General features: G+C 33.1%; 1 long non-coding RNA gene across 15 annotated transcripts in view; it reads left to right on the forward strand.

The window, feature by feature from the left end:
* Nucleotides 1-15,346, forward strand: part of LOC118536848 (uncharacterized) — a 661,957-nt gene that overhangs the window by 70,240 nt on the left and 576,371 nt on the right. For 12 of the 15 annotated variants that reach the window (XR_013445694.1, XR_013445698.1, XR_013445706.1 and 9 more), the window contains one exon: nt 3,799-3,887. The exons of 1 other annotated variant lie outside the window; for it this stretch is intronic. This is a non-coding gene — a long non-coding RNA (uncharacterized LOC118536848). Of the gene's footprint in view, nt 1-3,798; nt 3,888-4,250; nt 5,659-15,346 lie in introns of those variants that run through there. 2 more of the 15 variants (XR_013445708.1, XR_013445701.1) reach the window with 2 other exon arrangements.

The raw sequence follows: 15,346 nt of genomic DNA on the forward strand, positions 1-15,346 counted from the left end.
ATTATTAAGGATGCATTCTGTTTTCAGTTTATTACCTTAAATTTATACATTAAAGAGACAAATTGGTATACAAAAGAGATAAAAATGGTGTATTTCTTAGATGTACAGCTGCAATTTGAGGACTGTCTTCTGGTGTGATGTATACAGTCAGTCACCAATTTTTTGAGGACCAATAGCAAACAGGAGAGATTTTCTAAAAGTGAAAGAAACAATCAGTATTTTGTTCTTACTACTGTTCATTTATTAAGACATATTTATTGATCGCTTGCTCTAAGTCAGACAGTATGGTAGACGCTGAGAATAAATCAGGAGTAAATTCTAGTGGAGAACATGAACATTAACCAAATAATTTCAGAATTAAATTAAAATACTTATAAGTACTAAGGAGAGGTATGTAGTTTTGTGAGAAGAGACAACAGTTGAGAGAAATAGAGAAAGTAATAAATTTATATTTGAGTGATAAAAAGAAGTGGGAAATTACCCTATGTAATCAATAACATTACATTTATCTTACATAGCACAGACTTTGATAAAATTATAGATGGAAGTAATTTTCCACTGGCAAGGTATAAACAATTTTGATGTAATAAGGAATTATATAAAATAGTTTTTAAAAGTTATGTTAAATATAAAAATTGGACCATAAGAGTAAAACCCCATGGTTTCATATGCTTGCAGTTGGTGGAATAAATCCATATGCCAAATTATTATCTCTTTACACATGTCACTTTCTTGTACACAGTGTTTCTTTGCCTTGAAATGTAAGAAAATACAACTTTGGAAAGACAGCCAAAAATTCTTTTTCTAAGATATTAATGCAAGCATTAAGAATTTATATTATTGAGTACATTAGGAGAAGGAATGGAAAAATGAGGGGGGGGGAATCGGAAGGAGTGATGAACCATGAGAGACTATGGACTCTGAGAAACAAACAGGGTTTTAGAGGGGAGGGAGGTGGGGGAATGGGTTAGCCCGGTGATGGGTATTAAGGAGGGCACGTATTACATGGAGCACTGGGTGTTATACGAAAACAATGGATCATGGATCACCACATCAAAAACGAATGATGTATTGTATGGTGACTAACATAACATAATAAAATAAAAAAAAAAGAATTTATATTATTTTTTCATTAATGTTTTTACTTTTTGAAATTTAACTTTATAAAGAGAACCCATTAATTTTACTTTAAATTTGTCAGTTTTGCTTTGTTACATGAGCTAATCATACTGCTGTTTGAATTCAGAACTTATAAGAAATTTAAAAAATTAAAAAAGATTTTTAGTTTTATAAAATATTTATTTTTTTATCACAGCTTAAATCTAAGCTTAAGATTCCTTAAAATTAATTATTTAGCATTTTTGATTGCTAGTTATACTGTTGCATAATGTTAGTAGATCTGCTTCTGTGTTTAATTCAATATGTCAGTTGCAAGAAGCCCCAACTAAAATATTTCTTGAGCTTAAATGGAATAAAAGAGGTATTTTAATAACATTTAAGTTCTTACTGATGAGTGAGTGGCAGGTAATTTACAAATAATTTCAAGTTTATATGCCATCAGTGTTTCCTAAATTTGCAGGGGAATTGGCCAGACTTTATGACAATACCTCTCACTTCATTACTCCTAGAACTCCCAAATAAATTTCATTTTTTAATGGGTACCAGAGGTAAAAATTACTTGGTAGGTTGCAAGCTGGGAGAAGAAAAATGTATGTCTTTGAGTTCTATATTTTAATTATGAAGATAGTGCCCTTCTGTTCATTTTTCTCCCATCTTGTTTGGCAATTTTTAATTTAGAGTTATCAAAAAGTAACAAATTTTTTCATGTTCAGTATTTGGTATAGAATATTTAGTATTAGATGTTACTAGAAATATCAAGCTGAAAATAGTTTTCTCTCTTCTCTTTCAATCCTTGGGCTTAAAAAAAGTGTTCCTTTAAGTAGCCCTGTATTTAACAACCAGCAGTGTTATCCTTGCTTTGAATATATAATAGAATGTGAAAGGAAGTTGAGTGTTTCAAACTACATTGTAATTTTATATTCAAATACGCCATAATCTTATCTATTAACTCCTGGTTTATGGTGGTCTCCACGAGGGTTAACTGTTATAATTAGGATTAAAGAACCATAAAATGCTTTTTCCCCCCCTCTTTGAGTAGGGGGCATTCTGTTCCCTAATGTCCAGTCCTTGTACTCCAAGCTTGAATTTTCCCCTGTGCTATTTTTAGGGTGTACATTTCTTCGTTGTAATCATTATCAACTTTACACAGTGTGGCCAAATCATTCACTTAATGTTCAGTAAGAATACTGCCCACCCCCCAGCAAGGTTGGGAAATTAATTTCAGGAGTATTTGTTAAGTTCTATACGTATTTTATGAAAGGTAATAGAACTAAGAAATGTCTTAATAATTTTGCCACAAAATAAATTAAAAAGTAAGAGATAATTACCACCATTTCTTGCCTTTTGTACCACCAGCCAAAATAACTTAACCTCAAAGTCTCACCATTTAATAATAGTCATGCTGCTTAGTCAGAACAGATCGTAAACAGTTAAACTTCTCTTCTTTGCTCTGGATGTTTCTGTAACACACTGTGATGTAACTAAAAGTTGTGTGCGTGAATAGCAAAGGAGACCCAATTCTTCCACATTCCTTGGATGCATGATAACATGGGTAGATCACTGGACAAATTGAGATCTCAGGTTAATGTTACACATGTGAGTAGTTGTATTTGCCTTTCTTTCTTAATAGGATCCTCAGTATTTTTGTAAAATGAGGCATAAATATTCACTAGAACTATGCATAAGTTTTACATTTTTGTGAATTAAAAACATTTATGTGAGCAAAGATGCAGTTTATATAGTGAATCACATATTCTGTTCAGGATCTTGTATTATCCACAAGAAAATTAACAACCTATTAGAAGAGCTTTCAGCTTTCAAAAATGAGGTTTTTTGAGAGCCATGCACCACTGACTAGCTGATCATATATTTAATCCTCTATTTTTCTGTCTATCTGATGGACAATGAGACAGCAGTTAAGGGAATTTGGATTTCAGGTGTGTAGGTTTTTGACACTTTGATACAAAGGAGTGATTATTCTAAACAACTTATTAAGTATGTATGTAAAAGAATAAATGAAACTCAAAAAGTTCCCATCTTAAAAAAATTGACAGTGAATGCAGAGATTCTCTGGGTCATCCTGTACAAATGAGCAAACTTGGTGAATAGAACACAGAAAGTTAACACAAACTGGTATTAGAAAGTTAATATGAACTGCCTGGACCCTATTTTCACTATTTTATTTAATATACTTTTAATACTTCTAATTAATCTGTATGATAAACACATGGTCATTTCCATTTGGTATATTTAGAATCTAAACAAAATAACACATTTTTGAAATTTCATTTGGACCTTTGAAAATTGCTTGTAAAAATCAAGTTAGAAACTATGCAAGTATATTGTGTCACAGTTTTTGCTGTGTTGTCTGCTTTTCTCAATGTTTTATATACATATATATGTGTGTATATATATATATTCATTGAGACTATTTGTATGAGAGTTGATCACCTGGGTTTAGGTCGATAGGTATGATAAAGATTTAAACACTGTTTACTTTCAAAAAGTTATTTAAAAATTGAATAAATACTTCAAAGAAATGAAAATGAAACATTTGAAATAGGAAATATTAGAAAAAGTAAATTGGAAAATATTTCAAACATACTGAAAAACAGATTAGTCAATTTTAACAAATAGTGTTTTGACATATTTGCTTTATATGTTTTTGTTGTTTTAAAGAAATGAAAGATCCCAGAGACTGTTGAATCCCTTCACATTCCATTCCCACCCACCTTACTTCTCCAGGAGTAACCATTATCCTGAAGTTGGTGTGTATTCTTCCTCTAAGTTTTTATATTTCTATGTATGTATGTATCCATAAATCATGTAGACCTGCTCTGCCAATATGGTAGCCACCAGTCACATTTGAGTCTTAAATTTAAATTAATTAAAATAAAATACATTCAGTTCCTTAGGAACACTAGCCACATTACAACTGTTTAATATCCATATGTAGCTCAGGCTACTGTATTGGATGGTGCAGATACAGAACATCTTTATCATTGTGAAAAGTTTTCATTATAAACCATTGTTTGCATGTTTTAAACTTCATATGAATGATATTATACTATTCATATTCTGGAGCTTATTTATTTATTTTTTAAAAAGATTTTTATTTATTTATTTGTCAGAGCACAAGCAGGGGGAGCGGCAGGCTGAGGGAGAAGCAGGCTTCCCTCTGAGCAAGGAGCCCTATGCGGGACTAGATCCCAGGACCCAGGGATCATGATCATGACCTCAGCCAGAGGCAGATGCTCAGCTGACTGAGCCACACAGGCGTCCCGAGGGAGCTTATTTTTTTCACTATTATGTTTTTGAGATTTGTCTATAGTGACACACGGATTTATGGACATTTAGACCATTTCCAGTTTTTAATTGTTAAAATAATGCTGCAATGATCACTTTTATGCATGTTTCTTTACAAATATGTGTGAAAGTTTTTTTAGGGTATGCATTTCTTGGTTGCAATCATTATCAACTTTACACTGTGTGGCCAAATCATTCCCTAAAGTACCTATATCAGTTTATGCCTCAACCAGCAGTATGTAAGATTTCCTTTTCTTTACATACTTGCTGATACTTAGGCTACAGACTATATAGACTATAGTATCAAATGTTATTTTGTTTTAATTTGCATTTACCTAACATTTAGTGAGGATGAGCAACCTTTCATATGTTTATTGGCCATTTGGAATTTCTTTTCTGTGAATTGCCTATTTTTATTTCCTTTTTGTTGTTGTTTTCCTTTTGATTTAGAAGTTCTTTATAATAATTCATTTTTGGTTGTATGCATTATGAATTTGTCCCATTTTGTATCTTATCTTTTTACTTTGTTATGTGGTCTTGATATATAGAAGTTTTAAAACTTACTGTGTAAAAAGTTTTAGCCTTTCACCTTAGTGCTTGTACTTTTTTTGTGTCTTGTCTAAACAAGCTTTTCCTTAGTTGATGCCATGTGACTAATTTCATATTTTTTTCCCTAAAAGTGTTATAATTTTGCTTTCTAGATTTAAGTTTTTAAAATCACCTGGGATTTATTTTGTGAGCCAGTGATCTAATTTTTCCCCATATGTGTAACTAATTTTCTCAGGATCATTTTTTAAAAAAGTTTTTCCTTTTCCCAGTGATTTGTATTGTCAGCTTTTTCATTCATCAGATAGCCATATATATTTCATCTGTTTCTGGGTTCTCTATTCTGTGTGGTTGATTTGTTTATCCTTGTTTATCTTATATCATCAGAATTGTAAGAGCTTTATAATATGATGAAGGCTGTTTCAGGTAAGTCTTGCCACCTTGTCCATCTTCTTGAAAATTGTTCTATTTTCAGTATCTTCTCTCACATGTGAATTATAGGGTCCTATTGTCAAGTACTGTTAACAACCCTCATGGGATTTCTTTTGGAATTGAATTAATAGAGTTAATTTAGTGCAAATAGACATTTTCATGAAACTTAGTCTTCCTGTCTACCAGCATAGTATATCTTCTCATTCATTTGTGTTTCCATTTATGCCTGACAATAAAGTTTTATAATTTCCTTTATAGGCGTCTTACTCTGATTTTGTTAGACATACTCTTAGGTACATTATGATTTTGTTTCTGTTGCTAATGAAATCTTCTATTACATTTCTACTTGGTTATTGTTTGTACATAGGAATGGTATTAAATATTTGTATTTTGATCTTGTATCCAATAACCCTGTTGAACTATCTTTATTAGTTTTGGCAATTTGTAGAATCCCTGGGATCTTTTACATAATAATGTTATCTGAAAATAATGACTATTTTTTTTTCAGTCCTTATTCTTTTAATACTTTTAAAGTTGGTTAGCATTTCCTATACTTAGGAAAGGTTGAATATAAGCAGTATGTAGTAACAAACATTCTCACCTTGTTTCTAACTTTAAAGTAAATGCTTTTAAAATTATCCCATTAAATATCAGGTGAGGGAAATTTCCTCGTACTCTTAACTTGCTAAGAGATTCTTAATAAAAGGTGATGAATAGACATTGAATTTTTTTCCTGTATCTTTCTAAAAGATCATATGAGTTTTCTTTTATATGTTGATGTGGCAAATTACATTAATTGATCATTGAGTTCTTGGGATAAGCCTTACTTGATCATGATGTAGTTTGTGTAGATACACGTAAGTATTATGTGTGTGTACATACGTAGATCTGTAGATGATATATATAGACACAGCATTATTAAATTGATTAAATTTGCTAATATTTTGTGTAGAATTTCTTTTCTTGATGTTAGTATATTTGAATGTCCTATTGTGTTTTCTTATACAGTTTTTGTGATTTTGAGCATTAAGATTATACTCACTTTATAAAATGGGCTCTTTATAAAAAGAACTTTCTCTATTTTTTCTATTCTCTGGAATATCTTATTTAAAATAAGGGTTATCTGTTTTTTTAAGATTTGGTAATACTTGTCTATAAACAACAGACTTGGCCTGATGCTTTCTTGTGGGTAGATATTTACCGATTTAATTTTTTGATGTTTATGAATATATCCAGGTTTTCAATATTCTTCTTGAGTCAGATTTTGGTTATTTATACAGAATGTCCCAAAAGTCTTAGTGCAGTTTTAAATTTGAATGACTTAAAGGGTATAAATACTATAGACTTGTATAATTATTTGGAAGTTAATTTAAATTTCTTTTTAAGTTTTACGGTTTTTTTTTTTTTTTTAAGATTTTATTTATTTATTTGACAGAGAGAGAGAGCGAGAGAGGGAACACAAGCAGCGGGAGTGGGAGAGGGAGAAGCAGGCTCCCCACCGAGCAGGGAGCCCGATGCGGGGCTAGATCCCCGGACCCTGGGATCATGACCTGAGCCGAAGGCAGACGCCTAGCGACTGAGCCACCCTGGCGCCCCAGTTTTATGGTTTTTGAATCATAAATTAAAATTTTCAGTTAGTGTTTTCCATCTTTAGTCACAAGAACTGAAACAAAATACTGTAATTAAACATTTATTATTGTTTCTTAATAGATTTTTACACCTTTTTTTTCTTGTGCACTTTATTGAACAAATCAGGTTATTAATCTGTAAATTTTCCCCTTGTGTTGGGGATTTTGAAGACCACCCCCAGGCTCATTGATTCACTACTAGACTCATAGGATTCAGCATGTAGTTGTACTCTATGCTGTGATTTATTATAGCAAAAAGATACAGAGCAGTATCAGTAAAGGGGAAAGGCAAATGGGGCAAAGTCTGGAGGAAGGAAACCAGGCATGAGTCTTTTCCTAGTTCAGTTACACAGGTTGTACTTAATTCCCTCAGGAATGAGTTGTGACAACTATGTGAAATATTTAAAAGGAAAGCTCATTAGAGACTCAGTGCCCAGGGTTTTTACTGGAGGCTAGTTGTGTAGGCATCTTCTGCCTGGCATGTACCAAAATTCTAGACTTGGAGAGCAGATGTCAAGCATAAACCACATTGTCCACTGTACAAACAGGTTAGGCACATTGAGCGGTCTTCTCTGTTCTGGGATTGGTGGGAACCCTGCTGAAATACAAATTCCCAGACACCAGCCAAAGGCCAGTCTTGCAAACAGACTTTTCAAAGGATAGCAGTTTGAATCTTGCTCTATTAACTCCTTTTTGTACACCTACCTTCAGGATTTTGCTAATTGCATCTGAGGTGTTGTTAAATGTGTTACTCTGTGTCAATTCCCTATAAACCAGTACTTAGATCTAGAGGCTTACACAGGCTTGATTTTTTTTTTTTTTTTTTGGCAAGAATATTTCATAGGTGGTATTGTATACTTTCTTTTGTATCACACCAGGAGGCATATAACATGTGGTTGCTCTTTTTGTGTGTGTGATGTTAAGATTGATCAGTAGTTTCAGGTATTGTCAGCCTGGTCTGTACATTGTTAAATTACCCCCTATCTAATGATTTTAGCACCTGTTGATGATCATTGCCCAGATTCATCGTGCCATTCAGAGTTGTAAAACCTAACTTTCTTTTTCATATATAATTGCCCTCATCAACTATTTAGTTTTTCTGAGGTACAATTAATAAAGAAAAGACAGGAAAAATGCATCATTTTTTTCCTTTTATTTACTAGTTTTCAGAATACTAAGTTGGTTCTCTGGCATCCTGCAAAGGCAATTATGAACATTCATTTTTATTTATTGCTATGAACATACTGATTTTTAACACATTTAATATTTTAACCTACTGATACTATCTTTTTCCTAAAATTGTCCCATCTTTTGCCATCTCTAAGTTAGCTTCTGAGCCCTTTTGACACAACACCATCAGCTTTTGATAACTTTCTTGTTTTCTGGTACAGTAAGGTATTTTTGGTTCATATTGTCTGTTTTCTACCCTAGAACCGGGATCAGTTTCTACCCTATTTTCTTTTAGTGCAAAAATTATATTTAGAGACCACAGTTTAGATGATGGGGCGCTCAGTGGCCTGGACTTGTCATGTTTCTAGGCCTTTTTAGTGGAAATATGAACAGCTAGGAAATACAAACTTTTTTAAAGGAAAATACTTCATGAGTATATCCTGATATTTCCATTTCAAATTTGGGATTACAAGGGTTTTTAACTTTTCTTGGTTTTGTATTTGTGGTTTTTTTCTTTTATGCTGAAAATGTTGGTTCCTGGTGACCTTAATATAATTAATTGCTCTTTGTATATTAATATCAGTATACCAACACCAGTGCCATTACTAATAATATGGTTACTGAAATAGTTTACAACTTCTTTGCAGTTCTTTTGGTCCTTGTTGTATATCCCACTGATGATTTGTAATCAAATTACTCTGTTTTTAAGTCACTTGAAATAATTGTTTTCTGTGTGTTTGTTAAACCCATCGACTTGATACATGGATTAGTTTGTTTGATTTTATTTTCAAACTTTTGGGAGCACTTTTAAAATTCTTTTTTTTTAAAATTTTATTATGTTATGTAAGTCACCATACAATACATCATTAGTTTTTGATGTAGTGATCCACGATCCATTGTTTTCGTATAACACCCAGTGCTCCATGCAGTACGTGCCCTCCTTAATACCCATCACCGGGCTAACCAATCCCCCCACCCCCCTCCCCTCTAAAACCCTGTTTGTTTCTCAGGTCCATAGTCGCACTTTTAAAATTCTTGATTCAATTTTGTTTTATAATTATGTCAGATATTTACAATTTCATATTAAAAATCCAGAAAATAAGATAAATTTGGAAAAGTCTGGCTTCTATCCTTCCTTCACCTTCTTTTTTTCTTTTCCACAGATGAATAATTTAGTTAGCTTTTGATTGATATCTATCTTTTTAAAAAAATGGAACCAAATGTGTGTGTCTATGTATTTCTATTTCCCCTCTTAGATAAATACATGCATACTATTCACACTGTTCAGCACCCAGCTTTTTTCATTTAATATTTCCTGGAGATCATACCATAATAGTATGTAAAAATTCCTTATTAGGATCTGTTTTTTTTATCTGGCATGGGATTACCATACCATGCATGTAATGTAAATTCAGACCTTAAACCTCTCTTCAGGTTTTGCTCTTTCATGGGAAACTTTTTTCCTACATAGAGCTTTTGGCAGAGAGACAGCTTCCTTGCTTCTCTTCTGGGTTTGTGAGCAGAGATTTTGTTTTTGTTTTTAACAGTCTTTTTTAATAGCGTAAGCAGTCTTTTGATTATCTAAACTTTTTACTTGGGTATCCCAGTTATTTCATTCTCCCTTGCTTGTGTGGGCCCCAAACCATGTATTCTGTCCCTACATATGGACCTTAAAACCTCAGCTACTGGCTCTTACACCATTTCAACTCTGTACTTCTCTAAGTTGTCATGCTCTCAGCTTTGACTCTTGTAACTCTGGCTTTAAGTTCTCTCTGTTTTTGGAGCCTGGATATTTCTAAGCTATGTATTCATTTTTTTGGTTGTATTTTTTCCACCATGTCTTTGTGTTTGGAGCAGGAGAAATTCGCTTTGTCATGTTCCCAGAAGTAGACTGACAGCATTTATTTCCTATCACTCCTGTCTGTCATCCCTTTTTTGTAACTAACTGGCTGAAGGAATATACGCACACATTCACAAATATGAAACAAGTTTTTAAAACATACTTTGTGACTGAAATTATGGCATTTCCTACCAAACTGTCCCCCCCCTTTCTCTCGCTTGAAAAGATTATTAATCTTCTGTAATAGTTATTATAGGTGTTTTTTAGTACATTCTCTTTTTCTCTTCTCTCTCTTACTTGTTTTCCTCTTTTTTCATCTTTCTCTAAATCAAAGAAAAATCTGTGTTGAGAATCCAGGTCAACTAATCTTAGTGCTTTTTTCAAAAGGGCAATAAATACAGTCATGAGGCTTTTTACACAACATTATGGTGAATATAAATTCTTTTTAATAAAATAGAAAAAAATACCTAAGTATAATTTGTGCTCAAGTGCAGATTCTTGGTTCAGGGTATTTTTTAAGTTGTTGAAGAGCCTTTATCCAATGACATTCATTCCTGTTTGATTTTATGTCTTTGTTTCACTTGTGTTGCCCTCTAACTTGTGTCCTCCCTGTTGCTTTCTTTTATATTCCTTTATTTGCGGTGCAGGTGTTTCATTAAAACTGTTATCAGATATTGGCATGCCACAGAGGAGCTTTTCTAGTTCATACATTTCACCTAGGTCTTTTGCTGTTCATTTTTGCAAATTAAAATATAGAAGCAATATTAATACCAGTAAACAGCTTAGAAATGTACAAGTCATAGTTAAATCTTCAGATCGCTTAAAGAGGTTTGTAGCTTTCAAATTCTCCTTTGGGGATGACATATTTACTTAGAACTTTGACTAGAGGTAAGAATTTTGCAAAAGTATTGGAAAAATTGTTTCAACTATTTTTGAGTTCCTTAAGTGATAAAAATAATAGTAATTTCATTCCTACTTGTTTTTGTTAGCTTTTAACTCATATTATTTATAATGTTTTAACCAGAGTGAAAAATAATGCAAGAAAGACTATTAAATCTTTCTTTAGACTACTTTAAGTGGCTCCAAGGAAAGTTAACTTTCAGTGTATCCTAAAGGATATTATCATTACAGTTTTCTTTTTTGTTATAAGACTTACTTGTAAAGAAACTTTGAATCATAATACTTTTTCAGTTCTTTTTTAAAAGAACACTTAGAAAATCCAGTGGAAAAATGGCACACAGTATATAAACCTGTGCATTGATCAGCAAATTTAAAAGTGCAATGTTTTCTAACTGACCCTTGATTCAAATTATATGAAATCATACAGTGTATACATTTACTAACATGTTTAGTGAAAACATGAGGAATGTGAGAGAGCTAATAAGAATTTTAACTTTTTTTTTTAATCTCAGTCTATGGCATTTGCTTTCATTTTCTTCACACATTTATGATGTCATCTGTGTCAAAGTTTTATCAACTTAGATTTATAAATATGTATTACATTAAATGTACTTGAGTATAGTATATACATTTGAATATGAATTTGTATGTGGTGACAATAAAACATCAATTAATAAGTAAAAACAGATAACAGTCCAAGGTCCTGTAGTTGTCACTCTCCCACAGTGGTGTGGAATTAAGAAAAAAAAGCTCCATTTTCCATCTAATTACAAAGCAGTTTCTTTCATTCACATGTTTAAAACAGGAGCATGGGGCGCCTGGGTGGCTCAGTCGTTAAGCATCTGCCTTCGGCTCAGGTCATGATCCCAGGGTCCTGGGATCGAGCCCCGCATCGGGCTCCCTGCTCAGTGGAAAGCCTGCTTCTCCCTCTCCCACTCCCCCTGCTTGTGTTCTCTCTCTCGCTGTGTCTCTCTCTGTCAGATAAATAAATAAAATCTTTAAAAAAAAAATAAAACAGGAGCATGTCTTTTCTCAGAACCTATAAACTGGCTAGTTGAAAAATTGACAGCTCTGTGAAGAGGACACAACCTTATATTTCGTTTCAGGCAGCCAGAGTTTTAACTACAGCTTTGGTGATGAGAATGGGAAGGTTTCACACAGCAACCTAAACAGATAGCATAATATCTCCATTTCTATCCATGTTGTTTCCTGCTTCAGCATTTTTCATATATGTCCTACACACTGCATTAATAGAAACTCAACCAGAAAACTGGGTTTTGAGTTACTTGGTATCTATCACAGTCTGTGGTAATGACTACTATGAATCACTGAGGCATGTGGAAGAATTTTATCTTTAAAAAAGTACTGAATGTATTACAAAAATTTAGGAAAGGGCTACATTTTAGAAGTACACTAATTTGGACAGAATATTTCAGTCATTGGGTTTCTTCTCGTAATTTTTTCTGTATGTAAGCTGCCTTACTGAAAATTGGCACCATTTAATGAAGCTATGTGTATTTACAGTAAAGAGGAAGCTAACTAAAGCAAACACTTAGAAAGTGACCTATGTACATGCATATTGCATATCCTTTTTCTGGCAGGGAATTGACTGTCTCTTTATCGTGCATCTAGGGATCTTGAATCCTTATAAAGGGATCAGAATCAGGAGAAAAGTTGCTGTGCTTTGAGATGCCTAAGATGAATACTCAATACAAAAAGAAAAGTATCACAAAAGTCATGGTATGTAAATTAAGAGTGCCTGGGAGCAATTATTTTATATGGCAAAACCAGAAAGACATTAAAAAAACCTTATAAGGGTGCCTAGGTGGCTCAGTGGGTTAAGCATCTGCCTTCAGCTCAGGTCATGTTCCCAGGGTCCTGGGATCGAGCCCCACATTGGGCTCCCTGCTCAGTGCGGAGCCTGCTTCTCCCTCTCCCTCTGCCACTCCCCCTGCTTATGCCTGCTCTCTCTCTCTCTCTCTTAAATAAATAAAATATTTAAAAAAATAAAAAATAAAAACCTTGTATTTCTGTTTTCAATTCATGAACAAATGAATGTAGCAAACATGTTTATCTTTTATTTTATTATTTTTTAAAGATTTTATTTAGGGGGAGGGGGAGGGTCAGAGGCAGAGGGAGAAGCAGACTCCCCACTGAGCAGAGACCCTGACGCAGGGCTCTGTCCCAGGATTCTGGGATCATGACCTGAGCTGAAAGCACACGTTTAACCCAGTGAGCCACCCAGGTGCCCCAACATGTTTATCTTTTAAACATAATGCATATATTAAGAGGATGCCTTACTACTTCTATATAGTCAAGGTAGGGAGACATAGTAGAGAAAGAAGGGAATAGTAGCAGAAGTGCTTGAATAACAACAATTTTGACAAAAATGGGGCTTTTTCCTATAAGGGCCAAGACATTTCATATTCCCAGTTCTGATTTCTGATTGAATAGACTTCTTGCAAAAATATATTTTCCTGGACTCTAGAATTTATAGGGTGGGTTTAGCTAGCATTGACAACACAGCAGTTTCTTTTTTTTCACAGACAAGCCTGCTTGATCACAGTAAGATATAAACAGAATGCTTTGCTAATTATTTACATAAACACAAAATGAAATGTGGGTTTTGTGTTTATTTCATATTACTGTCTATAAATGAATAAAGGAATTCAGAGTTTCTTTTTGTGTGTTTCACTTTGATTTTATTAACTTTCAGGATACCTAATAATGATATTTAGAAAAGAGATATTTAGTCTAGGAGAAATAATTTTTTCCAGCATGAGGATACTGAATTTCTTTATGTTCAGATCATAGTCATGTTGTTAGCAATATTATTAATCTTCTGTAACAATTTTGAGAAATGTATGCTGTATTTGGTTTATAGTGCCCCAAAACATTCTTTACTTTTTTTTTTTTTAACGTTTTTATTTAAATTTCAGTTAGTTAACATACAGTGTATCGTAGTTTCAGGTGTACAATATAGTGATTCAATACTTCTATATATCACCTGGTGCTCATCACAACAAGTGCACTCCTTAATCCCCATCACCAGTTTAACCCATTCCCTCACCCACCTCCCTTTTGGTAACCATCAATGCTCTACAGTTAAGTTTGTTTCTTGGTTTGCCTTTTTCTCACTCTTTTTTTCCCTCTTTTGCTTGTTTGTTTTGTTTCTTAAATTCCGTGAAATCATTGTGAAATCATACGGTATTTGTCTTTCTGTAACTGACGTATTTCACTTACCATAATACTCTCTGGCTCCATCCATGTCGTTGCAAATGGCAAGATTTCATTCTTTATTGTGGCTGAGTAATATTCTAGTGTGTGTGTGTGTGTGTGTGTGTGTGTGTGTGTGTGTATACACCATATCTTCTTTATCCATTCATTGATTGATGGACACTTGGGCTGTTTTGATAATTTGGCTATTGTAGATAATGCTGCTATAAACATCAGGGTGCATGTATCCCTTTGAATTAGTATGTTTGTATCCTTTGTGTAAATACCTAGTAGTATTGCTGGATCATAGGGTAGTTCTGTTTTTAATTTTTTGAGGAACCTCCATATTGTTTTCCAGAGTGGCTGCACTAGTTTGCATTCCCACCAACAGTGCAAGAGGGTTCCTTTTTCTCCACATCCTCGCCAATATCTGTTGTTATTTGTGTTTTTTTTTTTTTTTAGCCATTCTGACAGGTGTGAGGTGATATCTTGTTGTAATTATTTACTTGGTTTTAAAGTTGTAAAATAAATTCAGAAAATTTGTTTGAGGAGAGCATTTCCAAAATAATTCATAACTAGTTGAGTAAATAACATTTTGAAATAAATTTATTTTCTCTGAAAAATTAGATGTCCAGCAATAGCCATATTTATACATGCAATTATACCTTATTACAAAATTTTATATGGTACAAATATTTATATATTAAAGATTAAAAACTTTGGGAATACATTTTTTTCTCCCAAATAGAATGAAAAGTAAGTATTAGGATTTTTAACGTCTCTTACCTTAACATGGTCTTGACCAAGCCTAAGTTCTCCTGTCTCTTGGTGAAAAGTCTGTAAACATTTACATTTCATTACAGAAACTGTGTACTTTTAAGGATCCCATCTTAGAATTTTGGAGAGGTTCTCATCCTGTTTGCATTTTCCTTATGCACTTGGCTTTATTTTCTCACTTTAAAATAATTGTAGTTTAATGCTAGGTTTGGATGTATAATTGTACTTTTCTTTTTCTTAATAAGAAAAGACAAAAATGAAGCATTAGAAAAGAGATTGAAATAGAAGAGACTAAAGTACTGAGAAAAGCCTCCTATATGAAACCCTGTGGAGACTGTAGATTACAGTATCACTACTTGAAAAATGCATGGTGTTTGAAAGGATCAAAGAAAACTACACCAAAACTTATAAG

This window comes from Halichoerus grypus, chromosome 2 (genome assembly GCF_964656455.1).
Source record: "Halichoerus grypus chromosome 2, mHalGry1.hap1.1, whole genome shotgun sequence".
Classification (NCBI taxonomy): domain Eukaryota; kingdom Metazoa; phylum Chordata; class Mammalia; order Carnivora; family Phocidae; genus Halichoerus; species Halichoerus grypus.